Raw genomic sequence first — 13,393 nt, 5'->3', positions numbered from 1 at the left:
TATTATATTATATTATATTATATTATATTATATTATATTATATTTATTATATTATATTATATTACATTCATTTATTTATTCATTAATTCATTCATTTATTCATTCATGCTTAGTCTCTTTATTAATCAGGGCTTGCCACAGCGGAATGAACCTCCAACTTATCCAGCACATGTTTTACACAGCGGATGCCTTTCCAGCCACTAACCCAACCCTGGCAAACACCCATACACTCTTACATTCACACACATAAACTATGGCCAATTTTAGCTTACCCAATTCACCTAAACCGAATGTCTTTGGACTGTGGGGGAAACCGAAACTTCGAACCAGCAACCTTCTTGCTGTGAGGAGATCGTGCTACTCACCTGCACCACCGTGCTGCCTCATTATATATCATATTTATGTAGAATTCTTTTGATTACTTTATAATTAATTATCATTTTAGAAAAAAAGTTTATTATTATATAATTAAATTAGTTCCTTTATTAATCAGAGGTCGCCAAAGTGGAAAGAAACACCAACTATTCTGGCATACATTTTACGCAGCAGATGCCCTTTCAGCTGCAACCTCCAAGGAAAACAGGAATGCAGGGAGAACATGCAAACTCCACACAGAAATGCCAACTGACCCAGCTGAGGCTCGAACCAACGACCTTCTTGCTGTGAGGCAACAGCACTATCAACTGCGCCACTGCGTCGCCCATATTGAAATTAAATTAATATTAATAATCGTTAGATTTAAATTGATAAAAAACTATACAGTTTCTATTTACTGTAAATACTGATTTTAACTTATATTGATGCATAATATATGAATAATACATACTTATGAAATATTCTTTAATTTCTGACCAATTAGTACTACTGTAAGAAAATGTGTTTGTAATTGAGGCACATTCTAGCCAATAGCATACTACATCCTGATGGGGAGATGGGTATAACATTTCTAAGGCTCCGTCTGATTGGATAAACAACATATGCATGGTGCAACACATAAATGTTTGGCACATAAAACAATTACATTTATTTCTCTTCTATATAAAACAGATATTGCATTTAATAGAGTGATAACAATACAATTTCAATACTTTGTGCCGCCCTGCTTTTTACAGATATGTGTCTGCACAAGTGGGTATGACAAACAAAAAAATAGTGTTTTATTTTAAGGGATAATATGCTAAAATTAAGTGAGTTTTTCCTTAAAACAAGCAAAATAATCGTATGCCAAAAGGAAAAACAGGAATTTACGGTGTCTTTTTTTCTTCTTTCATCTTTTACTCTTTCTCTCTGTTTCTCTCTCTCTCTTTCTCCCTCTCTCTCTCTTTGTCTTTCAATTTCTTTCTGTCTATATTAGGGATGCCCAATCTTTTTTGTATGAAGGGTCAAAAACCAAATATCATTGAGAGCCAAAGATAAATATTCCAAACTATTTTATATGGGTAATTTCCTAATTTATTTTCTAATACTAAAAAATAAACAGAAATTATTGCTTTAAATCATATTAACTAATACAGTATAACTTTTTAATTATAACGTATTGCAATAATAACATAAAACAATCATATTTATAACAGTGGAGTTCAATGCTGTATACGTTAGTCAAGCAGAATCTGCCTTTACCTTGATTTGCTCACCAAAGTCTCTTCATTGTTCTCTATCTGTCGATTGACAGTATGTACATTTTAAACTAAACTGCAGCATTTAAATTGAAATGTTTGATTTCAGTTAGCTTTTTCTGTAGCTTAACAATTAAACAAATAATTGAAATGACAATACCATCCCCATCATTTTCCCTCTCTTCTCAGATGCAATGGCGGGCCAAATCCAAGGTTACCATAGGCCAACTCTGGCCCGTGGGTCTTAGTTTGAGCAATTTTGGTCCATATAGTCCCACTTTAGAGCATAATGATCCTATTCTTTGATTTAATTGTTAAACTGCAGTAAAGTCTCATTAATGGATTGTTCACCTGATCATCCCAATATTAGGCAGTTCTCTCTAATGTTTTTTCTAATGTGATTTTAATGTTCTCATAATGCGTGTCTCTCAGTCTCGTCCGGGGAAGCGTGAGGGTGCACTGCTGTCATGTATTTGGGAGTGATGTTGTGTTCCCCACCCCCTCGGCCTCTGTCATACTGCTGACAGGTCTGTCCCGACTAGCAGCAGATTGAATTGCAAATCTCCTGCCTTCTGTTGGCGTCCGAGGCTGAACTGGCCCTTTGCAGCCGGCCATTCATGTGGTAATGTGAAGTCTGAGGGGCAAGAGGGGGGCTCTGGGGCCACGCAGAGTCACACGAGGGGACACTCACGACTGACTTCCAAAAATACCATTTATCACACTGAATCGGGATGATCGTGCTGGTATGGGCGCACTAAAGCTACATCTGCTTCTAACGTATAGTCCAACAGATGCGAGATGTGAGTCTAATAGCACACTGAGTTCTTCCTAGAAATCATAAATTAAGTTTTTGTGTGTTATTATCAATATGACAGTCTACAGGTTACCTAGTTTCCTCCAAATATATAATAGAAATTCATATTTGGATGGTGTAAGGGTTCAAAACGTTAAGTTTCTTATTTCCGCCAATACATATCCATGATTTTTTTGATTGCATCACCTTGTACGTCTGTGCCTCGTCAAATCTTCTGACCAATCAAATGCTTTCTAGTGTCAGAGGTGTCCTTATATCTGATTTGACATTTTTTACACATATAACTAAAAGTTTATGCCAAGGGCTTCCTGAAACACTCGCATGCACACTTGCATCTGTAAAAAAATGAAGACCAGCAGTCGACGCAGTGTTAATCTGAATTCTTTTATATTTTTAAATATACTTCCATGTCTCCATTCTTCCACGCCACCGTCAGTTTCTGCGGTTTGCATTCGAAAGTCAAGCTTGGTAATACGATTGAGTCCCCAGACACGCATGGCACACAGACACACACTGAGTCAGTGTTACTGCGCTGTGCTGCCGTGCCTTGAGCCTATGGAACGACCCCTCGTTCTTACAGGCCGGAGCGCCTCTAGGACAGGCGTCCAGTTATGTTGTTGTTTCAACAAATGCTTCCAGCACGGGCTGGGGGGCTGTGTGTTGCGGCATGCAGCTGCGGACCTGTGGAAAGGAACCCAGTTGCATTGGCATATCAATCGCCTAGAGCTGTTAGCAGTGTTCCTCGCTCTCCACAGTTTTTTTCCGGTGCTGGAGAAGCGGTCCATCCTGACCAGCACGGCAGTGGTCGCGTATATCAACCGCATGGAGGGTATTTGCTCTCGCCACATGTCTCAGCTCGCCCGCTGTCTGCTTCGTTAGAGTCATACGCGGCTGAAATCGCTGCGCGCCATTCACATTTCAGGCGAGCTCAACTGTGCAGCTGACGCACTCTCACAGCAGCCTTTACGTCCCACAGAATAGAGACTCCACCCTGAGTCTGTTCAGCTGATATGGGCGCGATTCAGGGAAGCCCAGATCGATCTGTTTGCTTCCCCCGAGAACGCTCATTGCCAGTTGTTTTTTTCCCTGACCGAGGGCTCTGTCAGCATGGATGAACTGGCCCACAGCTGGCCTCGGGGCATGCGCAAATATGCGTTTCCCCCAGTGAGCCTGCTTGCCCAGTTACTGTACAAGGTCAGGGATGACGAAGAGTAGGTTTTGCTAGTTGCGCCCCTTTGGCCCAACCAAACCTGGATGTCAGAGCTCTCCCTCCTCGGCCCTCCCCTGGCAGATTCCTTTAAGAGAGGACCTACTCTCTCAGGTACAGGGCACCATCTGGCACCCTCGCCCTGATCTTTGGAACCTCCACGTGTGGTCCTTAGACGCGAGGAAGACTGAGATAATCTACAGACTGCGGTGGTTAATACCATCACTCAGGCTAGAGCCCCCTCCTCGAGTGCACCTATGCCCTGAAGTGGAGTCTATTCACTATTCTCTCGCAGAGAAAACCCCCGAAATTGCCAGCTCAGCGTTGTGCTTTCTTCCTCCAAGAGAAGTTGGAGAGCAGGCTGTCGCCCTCCACACTCAAGGTTACGTGGCTGCCATCTCCACTTATCATGACGCGGTGGCTGGCAGCACCATAGGGAGGCATAATCTCATCATCCGGTTACTCAGAGGCGCTAGGCGAATTAATCAATCCCGCCCCCCTCTCATGCCCTCTTGGGATCTCGTCCTCGTTCTCACGAGCCTATGTCAGATCCCTTCAAACCTTGACTCAGTATCTTTAAGATTTCTGTCTCTAAAGACAGCTCTGCTGGTTGCGTTGACATCGATTAAGAGGGTCGGGACCTGGATGCATTTTTCGGTCAGTGACTCGTGCCTGCAATTCGGGCTGGCTTATTCTCACATTGTCCTGAGAACCCGCCCGGGATATGTGCCCAAGGTTCCTACCACAATGTTTAAAGACCAGGTAGTGAGCCTGCAAGCGCTGCCCACGAAGGAGGCAGATCCAGCCCTTTTCATTACTTTGTCCAGTTTGCGCTTTGCGAAATTATTTGGACCGCACTCAGAGCTTTAGATCATCTAAGCAGCTCTTTGTCTGTTATGGTGGTCAACAGCAGTGAAGTGCCGTATTGAAACAGAGGTTGGCCTACTGGATAGTGGATGCCATCTCCCTTGCTTACCAGAGCCAGGGCGAGCCGTGTCCCCAGGAGTGTGTGCACATTCCACTCGGAGCTTCGCATCCTCTTGGGCGTGTGCATGCAGCGCCTCTTTAACAGACATGCGGGCTGGGAGACACCTAATACATTTGCAAGGTTTTACAATCTGCGAATGGAGCCAATTTCATCAAGGGTATTAGGTAACCCTTGGTGATTGAGGAAACAACTCAAGTTAAGGTGTTAAAACACGCTTGCTAGGCCATTCTTCCAAACATGGAGATACGTGCGCTTATTTACTCTGTCAGTAAGTTCCCTGCTTAGGTAAGCCCTGCAGATTCCTCCGAGGCCCCCAGCACTGACTCAGAGGAGATGTCACTCGCTGGCTCATTATGTTGTAGGTCTGCCCTCTGGTCAGCCTGCGTTTTGGGTAAAGGTGCCCGTTATGTGTGATCCCCACTAGGCGATCCCATATGCTTATTCAGCCACGGTGCAGTCCGAGCTCACAGGTGGACCCGTGCCTTCCCTCTCCGCTAACCATCTTATTATATGCGTTCTCCCCCTTCTCAGGGCTAGTCCATATATTCTGCCATCATATCTCCGCATTTTGGGTAGCAGGTGGCCTCCGCAGCGTCCTCCCCTTCGAGATTGTACGCTTTCTCAACGTATTGTCGTATTTAAATTCCTAGAAATTATCTAGACGCTTGCGGCTCCCGAAAAATAAATCCGTAAACCTCTGAAATGGGATAAGGCCCAGGGATCACTTTGATAGACTACGCCTCTCTATGATGCAGGTGCGCTCACGCTATGCCTGGCTGTCCTCTCATTGGAGATGAAGATAAGGTGCAGTCATTATGGCGTTTTCCAGACATTTCCCCATACGTGGATTAAATCCACTTTTAGCATTGAAGTTCCCCATCCGAAGGGGAACGCTCTGGTTAGTAAAGTAACCCTCGTTCCCCGAGGAGGGTAATGGAAATGCTATATTTCATCGCCATAAAGATTGTTCCTTAGCTGTAGATATCAGTCTCTTCAGCTTAAAAAGGTTGTATCTTCTTGCTTTTGCTGTGCTTTTATGCTAAATTGATTGCAACAAGCGTCAGGTGTGCAAGCTGACGCTGCCAATTCATTTGGCATTTCATTGGCCCATTTACATCCCCTTTAGACGATTGGCTTTCTGAACGAAATCCCCATACGTGGATTAAATTCACTTATAGAATTTCCGTTCAGGTTACTTTAGTTATCAGAGCGGCTTAAGGACAGCATCCATCTTTCAACCCAGTGGCATAGACCGGCACACTTGTAATTTATTCTCCCAATTAGCCAGTCTGACTCTGCCTTACCGACTGTAAACAGCAATCTCACCAATCAGACTGCGCAGCCCATTCGAATACACCTACTATTTCAGAACTAAAGTTGCGGTCACGCTGCACTTTTCACCCCATTGACTTTCATTCATACCCAAGTGAATGCGACAGACCAGAAACGCAATGTTGTGCAACAAGTTTCGTAGTCCGCTGTGGTACAAAGTTTAAGCTGGGTGAACTGTGATCTGCGAAATCACATCACGTGACTGCTTGAGACCAATCAAAGATCAAAACATGACCTCAGTGTACGGAAATTTTAAATATGGACCAATCGCTTACTTTTTAAATGACTGATCAACTTAATTAATCCTGCCCCTTTTCACAATTTTGCATGCTCAAACTCTAGTATGATCCTACTATCTGTAGGTCGATATGTATCTACCATAATCTGTGTAAAAAAAAAACAGTTCTACAAACATCAATAGAATTGTGAAAGCATCATTACGACTAATTATTTAAAAAATACCTTGTTTAGTTTATTATAGTTTCACAGGAACTGAGTAACTCTACTAAACCTAATGAAGTAAAACTAGAGTTCTCTTTTAAACATTCGCTCAGTATCTCACTATGGGAAATGCCTCAGGCGTGACAGACTGTGGAAGCACCAATTACACCACGTGGGTCTGAGGACGGACAAATCACAGCTCGCGATTAGGAGCCCACCCTCTCCTTTATAATCCGCTGTGATTCCCCGAATTGGCATTCTAGCACTCTTCCTCGTGAAGACTTTCCTTAAGCACCCAGGCTGCGCTGCTCTGTTCACAAACGTACCGTCAAGGCTAACGTTGCTGAACGCAGCTCAGTCATCTCAGCTCAGAATCTGTCGTGGGTTCTTTGCTCGTTACGGAGTATTTTTTACTGCTTTTACTAGCAGCAACTGATATAGCTAACGCGTTAAGGCGAGCTAACTCTGATTTTGACTCACCATGTCTAAAGTCACGGTGGAGAAGGGGAAGGAGACCTCTTCGCGCTCCTGTCCGTCAGCGTGAGGATTTATGATCTCGGGGCGGGATTCACATCCGATTTGCTTTGCATGTATGGGTGTGAAGCATGCCCAGGCCTCGTTGGCGAACACCGAAAGCTGCGTGCACTGCCAGGCAATGCCGATGAGGATTTTGGAGAGAAGGCTTTGAGTGGCGGCATCTTCCAAGGACGATCCGGTTCTCTCTGCCGCTCCGTTGTCACCTAATGACGTCAAATCCTCTCCTCTGCGGGATCTTGCTTCGTGGGGGGACATCACATGGAGGTAGAATTCTCCGAGTATGAGCCGCTGTTCGACCAGCAGCTACTGGCGGGCGGGGATGAGATGGAAGGGGATGAGGAGTATGATGATGAGACACTAGCCCGTCTCCTCTGAGATGAGCCGGACGATGAGGAGGAGGATTTCACCTCACAGAGGTTTGCAAACGTGCTGCCGCCAAGCTCGGCGTGGCGTGGCCTGTAACTCCTGGTCATCCAGGAGTTAAACGGGATGTGTATGAAAAGGCTCGCTCCCCGCGCTCTCCCAGCAAAACAACTACTTCCCGCTCTCTCAGATTGCATCACAGAGATGAAGCGGTCATGGGATAAACCCTTTACCAACCGCGTGCCCGTCAAGGGTTACTCGTCGCTCGACATGAGCGAGATGGAGGGGCTAGGGCTCTCTAACCCTCCAGTGGTCGAGCAGACGGTGGCTCTTCACCTGCATCCAAACAGGCGGGCTGCTGTTTCATCGGCCACACCATCCCTCCCTGGTAAAATGGAACGCTTCACTGCTTCCATGTACCAGAAGATATATAAATCTTCGGCGCTAACAGTGAGGGCTTTGAACGTCACTTCATTGCTGACGGCCTATCAAGCCGAATTATTGGAGAAGCTTGGCACAAAGCTGGACGCCGGCAATCCAAACCCGGCAGTCTGGGAAGAGATCTGCAACATTACAGATCTCAATCTGCGCACCTCACGCGGGGCGGTGCAAAGCTCCGGCCGTACCATGGCTCTCGCTGTTGCGGGCGAGCGATCGCTGTGGCTGAATCTCTCGAGTATCGGGGACAGGGAAAAATTGGGTTATCTCGACGCTCCCGTAGACTCGAGTGGGTTATCCGGTCAGTCGGTCGCGTCGATGAGGCAGAGATGCGACCTTAAGAAGAAGGACGTGGAGACTTTTGGCCTCTGCTTGCCTCGTAAAAGGACATCACGTCCTCCTGTTCCTGCTACTCGGCCCATTCCTCCGACGCAGGGCAGAAAATTTGTTAGTGCGTCCAGACCACCTAAAACCCACAGCACAGAGCAGACAATCCACCCACCTCCCCCCCCCCCCCCCCCCCCCCCCCCGCTGCTCTAAACGTTAAACCATGGGGAAAGCAGTCATTCACGGCAGCGGCTGCAAAGTCCAGATCCGCTAACCCCTCTGCCAAAAACAAGAGGGACTCCTAGGATGCTATGTTTGGAGAGGAGAGACGGGCAGCACCTAGGGTTTTCTGCGATGTCTTCTCCACAGTCCGCTGCGTTTGTTTCCCTACCTGCAAAAATGCAGAGGAGGTGGAATTTTGGCAGAGAAATAGTTCAGAGTTGTGTTCAGGCCAGTTCAGCTTCCCCTCAACACACAATGTTCCGTGGATTGCCGACGGCAGTTCCACAAGTTCATGTGCAGAGCATTCGGCCACCATGCGGTCTGTCGAGTTCAGGCACACGTTTGCAAGTGCGTTGTCACAAAGCACTTCATTCCCTGTGGTCATGGCAAATAAAAAATCCACTGTCGCATCCAGGCTCAGTGCCGAGGGCGCAGAAAGCCAAAAACAAAATAAAAACACAGAGAAAAGCGACAGCTCAAAGCCGAGAGCCGGGCCAGTCTCTGAGCCAAACAGATCCTGGCCAAATTTCTCTCTTGCCACAAGAGGGCGCCAGCGCTCCACCAGTGGGACCGGTTCGGCAGCAGCCTCTGTCTCTTCACCCAAAGGCCTGGATAGAGTGTTCTCTGCACCCGTGGGTCCTCGCAACTGTAACCAGGGGTTACAGGCTTCAGTTTGCTGGAAAACCCCCTCCTTTCAACTGGCTTATAGCATCTGTGGCAAACGAGGATTTGGCTCAGGTGCTGGAGGCAAAGATCCAGTGGAGGAAACTCAGACAGGTTTTTACTCACGTTACTTTCTAATCCCAAAGAAAGGTGGGAGTCTGCGCCCAATACTGGACCTGCGTGCTTTAAACAAGCACTTAAGGAAGTATAAATTCAAGATGCTCACAGTAGGGGCTCTCACTCGTTCGATCCGCCGGGGCGATTGGTTCGCCTTGATCGATCTCAAGGATGCTTACTTTCATATAAGCGTCTATCCAGCACACAGGAAATATCTCAGGTTTTCCTTTCAGAACGAAGTGTTTGAATTTGTTACTCTTACATTTGGGCTCAGTCTAGCCCCGCGGGTGTTCAGCAGATGCATGGAAGCAGCGCTGTCTCCGCTGAGACACAAGGGTCTGCGCATATCTGCTTATCTGGACGATTATCTGATATGCGCTCGCACACACGAGCACGTGGAGCGGGATGCAGAGACTCTTTCGTCTCATCTCACAAAGCTGGGATTTAGAATCAACAACGCCAAAAGCCAGCTGATTCCAACCCAGGAGATAGAGTATCTGGGCCTGTGCTTAGACTCGGTAACTTACCGCGCCATGCTCTCGGAGAGAAGGATTGCGGCGTTCGGTCTATGCCTGACCCATTTTCGCAAAGGAAACCTGGTCTCGTTCAGAACCTGTCTCCGTCTGATGGGCATGATGGCTTCAACTCTGTCTGTGATCCCACTGGGTTTATTAAAGATGAGAGATTTTCAGCGTTGGATTACCGAGAAGCGCCTGTGCCCGCGCAGGCTCCTCGCGCTCAGTGTACGGATATCCACGGAGTGTGTGATGGCTCTCCACCACTGGAAAAAACCCTGCATATTCCGATCAAGGGCTCCGCTGGGGAGCGTGTCTCTGAGAAAAATCGTCACTACGGACGCATCCCTAACAGGATGGGGAGCCGTATTTCAGGGCAGAACGGTAAACGGTCGTTGGACACACTGACTGCGCGAGCTTCACATAAACATGCTGGAACTGATGGCAGTTTTTCTGGCTTTAAAACATTTTCTTCCATTCTTGAAGGGTTTTTATGTTTTAGTCAGGACGGACAACACAACGGTGGTGGCGTACATCAACCACCAAGGGGGAACGCGATCGTTGCAGCTGCACAATCTAGCGCGCAAGCTGATTGTCTGGAGTACCGCTCACTTGAGCTCACTGCACGCGACGCACGTCCCGGGAGTCTGTAACCCGACGTACAGAGAATGGGTTCTCCACCCGCAGGTGGTGAATCAAATTTGGGAGATGTATAGCAAGGCTTCCGTAGATCTCTTCATCTCGTGGGCAAATGCAAAATGTCCGCTGTATTTCTCTCTCGAGGACGAGGATGCGCCGTTGGGTGTGAATGCGCTGGCGCACCCGTGGCCAAACGTGCTGCTGTATGCATTCCAACCGTTAAGCCTAATTTCTCCCACCCTGGACAGAGTAAGAGAAAGCGGGTTGTCTCTCCTTCTAATAGCCCCCCGTTGGCCGGGCAGGCTGTGGTTGGCAGAGATCGCCGAGCTTCTGCAAGCTCTGGCCGCTCCCGCTGTGAGGGGACCTGCTGTCACAAGCGGGGGCACAGATATTTCACCCTTACCCAGAACAAATCAACCTTTGGGTCTGGCCTGTGAAAAGTTAAATCTAAATGCGCTCGGGCTTCCACAGGAGGTCATAAGCACTATCCAGAGCGCTAGGGCTCCTTCAACGTGCTCACTGTACGACCTGAAATGGCGTGTGTTTGAGGACTGGTGCACTAGTCAAGGGCTTATCCCCTTCCAGTGCTCGGTGAGGGATATTCTCTGCTTTTTACAAAGCTTACTGGATAATGGGAGAGTGTTCTCTACCATTAAAGTTTACCTGCCCGCTTTTTCCTTATACAAGGAGTGAAGCGCGTGAGACCAGGGGTGAAACGGCTGGTCCCGTCATGGGATTTGTCTCTAGTTCTGGACGCTTTAACTCGGGCCCCATTCGAACCTCTGCAGGATATTCCTATTAAGCTCATATCACTGAAAACGGCCTTACTACTCGCTCTAGTCTCAGCTAAGCGAGTGAGCGAGCTGCATGCTTTGTCGGTGCATCAAGCGTGCATGGATTTTAGCCGGGATGATGACAGGGTTACACTGCTACCAAACCCGGCATTCGTTCCCAAGGTCAGTGATTCTGCTTATAACTGTTCTGCTCTTGCTTTTGTCAGCGGAGGAGAGAAAGTTACACACTTTGTGTCCCGTATGGGCGTTACGCCTCTACGTGAACAGGACGTGATCGTTTAGGAGAAGCGATCAGTTATTTGTGTCATGGGCCACTCGCCGTAAGGGTGAGGCTGTTTCATTTCAACGGCTCTCGCACTGGATAGTGGAGGCGATCGAACTGGCCTATACATCTAGGGGTCTTCGTTCCCCAGAGGGTTTAAGAGCTCATTCTTCAAGAGGTATCGCTACCTTATGGGCTTTGTTCAGAGGGATTTCGGTAAGAGATATTTGTAAAGCGGCACATTGGTCTTCCCCGCATACATTTATCAGGTTTTACCCCCTTGACATCACCGCGCCTTCATTGGCTCACGCGGTTCTTAATGTGTGTCCCTTATAAGCTTGAAAGGTTGTCTTTCTACCGATTCTGTCTGGGGACTTCGGAAAACATGCATTACGGGAGTGGTATATATCATTCCTATAGTGCTCTGTTCTCGCTCTGTTCTCAGAGAACCGGGGTTACGCAAGTAACCTAGCTTTCTCTTTCAAACATTCGCTCGGTATCTCACCAGACTTCCCTTCACGCATTACACTGGGGAAGAGCGTGCTTCGAATGCCGATTCGGGGAATGACAGCGGATCATAAAGGAGAGGGTGGGCTCCTAATCGCGAGCTGTGATTTGTCCGTCCTCAGACGGACGTGGTGTAATTGGTGCTTCCACAGCAGACGGACGTGGTGTAATTGGTGCTTCCACAGTCACTCCTGAGGCGTTTCCCATAGTGAGATACCTCATTCTGTTCTCAGAGAACCAGGGTTACGCAAGTAACCTAGCGTTATGTCAATAAAAGTGATTTGGTAAGGTAGGCAATAGTGACTGGCTGCAGTTGCACTTGCACTCTCAGGCAGACAGATCTGTCCGTATGATTTGTCATGCATGGTATAATAACCTGAGATCATAGTTTATAGTGGACAAGGTTATATGTCACATGAGAAAGTATAGACTATAAAAACAATGTTTTCATCCATGTTTTTGACGTGAAATTTCATGAAATTGCTTCTGAATTTGCCAGGTTATATAATCGGACATACAATCTTTTGACCATTAGAATTGGCACAGTGTACAGCCACCATATAAGTTAATACTCTAAAAGTAAAACATAAAAAAAAAAAAAAACTCAAGCAAGTAAATGTAATTTTATAACCACGACTGACAGCTTTATTATTTTAAATTATTTGTTTCTGGGTTTTTTTTTTTATGAAAGTTTCCCAAACTACGGTGGCTGAGAAATGCTGCAAATCAGGAAAACACATGCTGCAAGAGACACCAGCAAATTAACAAAAGATCTTTATCGGTTTGACAGCAAATATTTTGAGAAATTTAGAAAATGCGCTGCAAATTGTCACAATGCAAACAAATTAAGAGAATGCGCTGCAATTTCTCACAATACATGCAAATAGCACGGTACACAATGGAAATGTTTCAAAGAGACACAAAAATGTTACGGACCTGGCTATTTAGGTTATGGTTATTTAGCGTAATAACACACAAAAAAACTAGGGAATCGTGTAATTAGAATGTTAAATAAAACAAAAACTCACCTTTCAAAAACCACCTACAACTTCACTAAGCAATAGTTACGGCACAATAAGCAAATGCCAGCCGGGTCTGTTATGTTTTTGGATCCCCTTGATACATTTCCATCTTTGCTATTTGCTTGTGTTATAAGAAATTGCAGCGTGCTTTTTAAATTTGTGAATGTTGTGAGAATTTGCTGTGTGTTTTCTGTATGTGTTTGTGTTGTGAGGAGTTGTGAAGATTTTTTCTTAATTTGCAGATGTTTTTTTGTAATTGCATGTGTTTTTTTTTTTTATTGCAGCATGTTAAGCTTTTTAAGCCACTGTACCAAACAGTAAGTTCAACCCATAATCTAATACACAGTGGTAACGTCCCAGCAGGCACAGGACGTCAACATGATATCAGATTGACATTGTACCCCAACATTCAATTCAATTCATGTTTATTTATGTAGCGCTTTTTACAATGTAGATTGTGTCAAAGCAGCTTATGATGTTAGAACCCAACATCAGGCAGACGTCAATGTCCAACCTAAAATCAACCAAATATCAACGTCTAAAAATGTTACAGCATGTCGTTCTGTGGATGTTACCACTATGACGTCTG

The 13,393-nt window shown here is 46.2% G+C and overlaps 1 pseudogene; it reads left to right on the top strand.

The window, feature by feature from the left end:
* The first annotated feature begins 7,193 nt into the window (after window positions 1-7,193).
* Window positions 7,194-10,664, top strand: LOC108191535 (uncharacterized; annotated as a pseudogene).
* Window positions 10,665-13,393: the final 2,729 nt, after the last annotated feature.

This window comes from Danio rerio, chromosome 10 (assembly GCF_049306965.1).
Source record: "Danio rerio strain Tuebingen ecotype United States chromosome 10, GRCz12tu, whole genome shotgun sequence".
Taxonomy (NCBI): Eukaryota; Metazoa; Chordata; class Actinopteri; order Cypriniformes; family Danionidae; genus Danio; species Danio rerio.
Note: the sequence above shows the minus strand (reverse complement) of the source record. Positions and strands in the feature narration are given on the sequence as shown.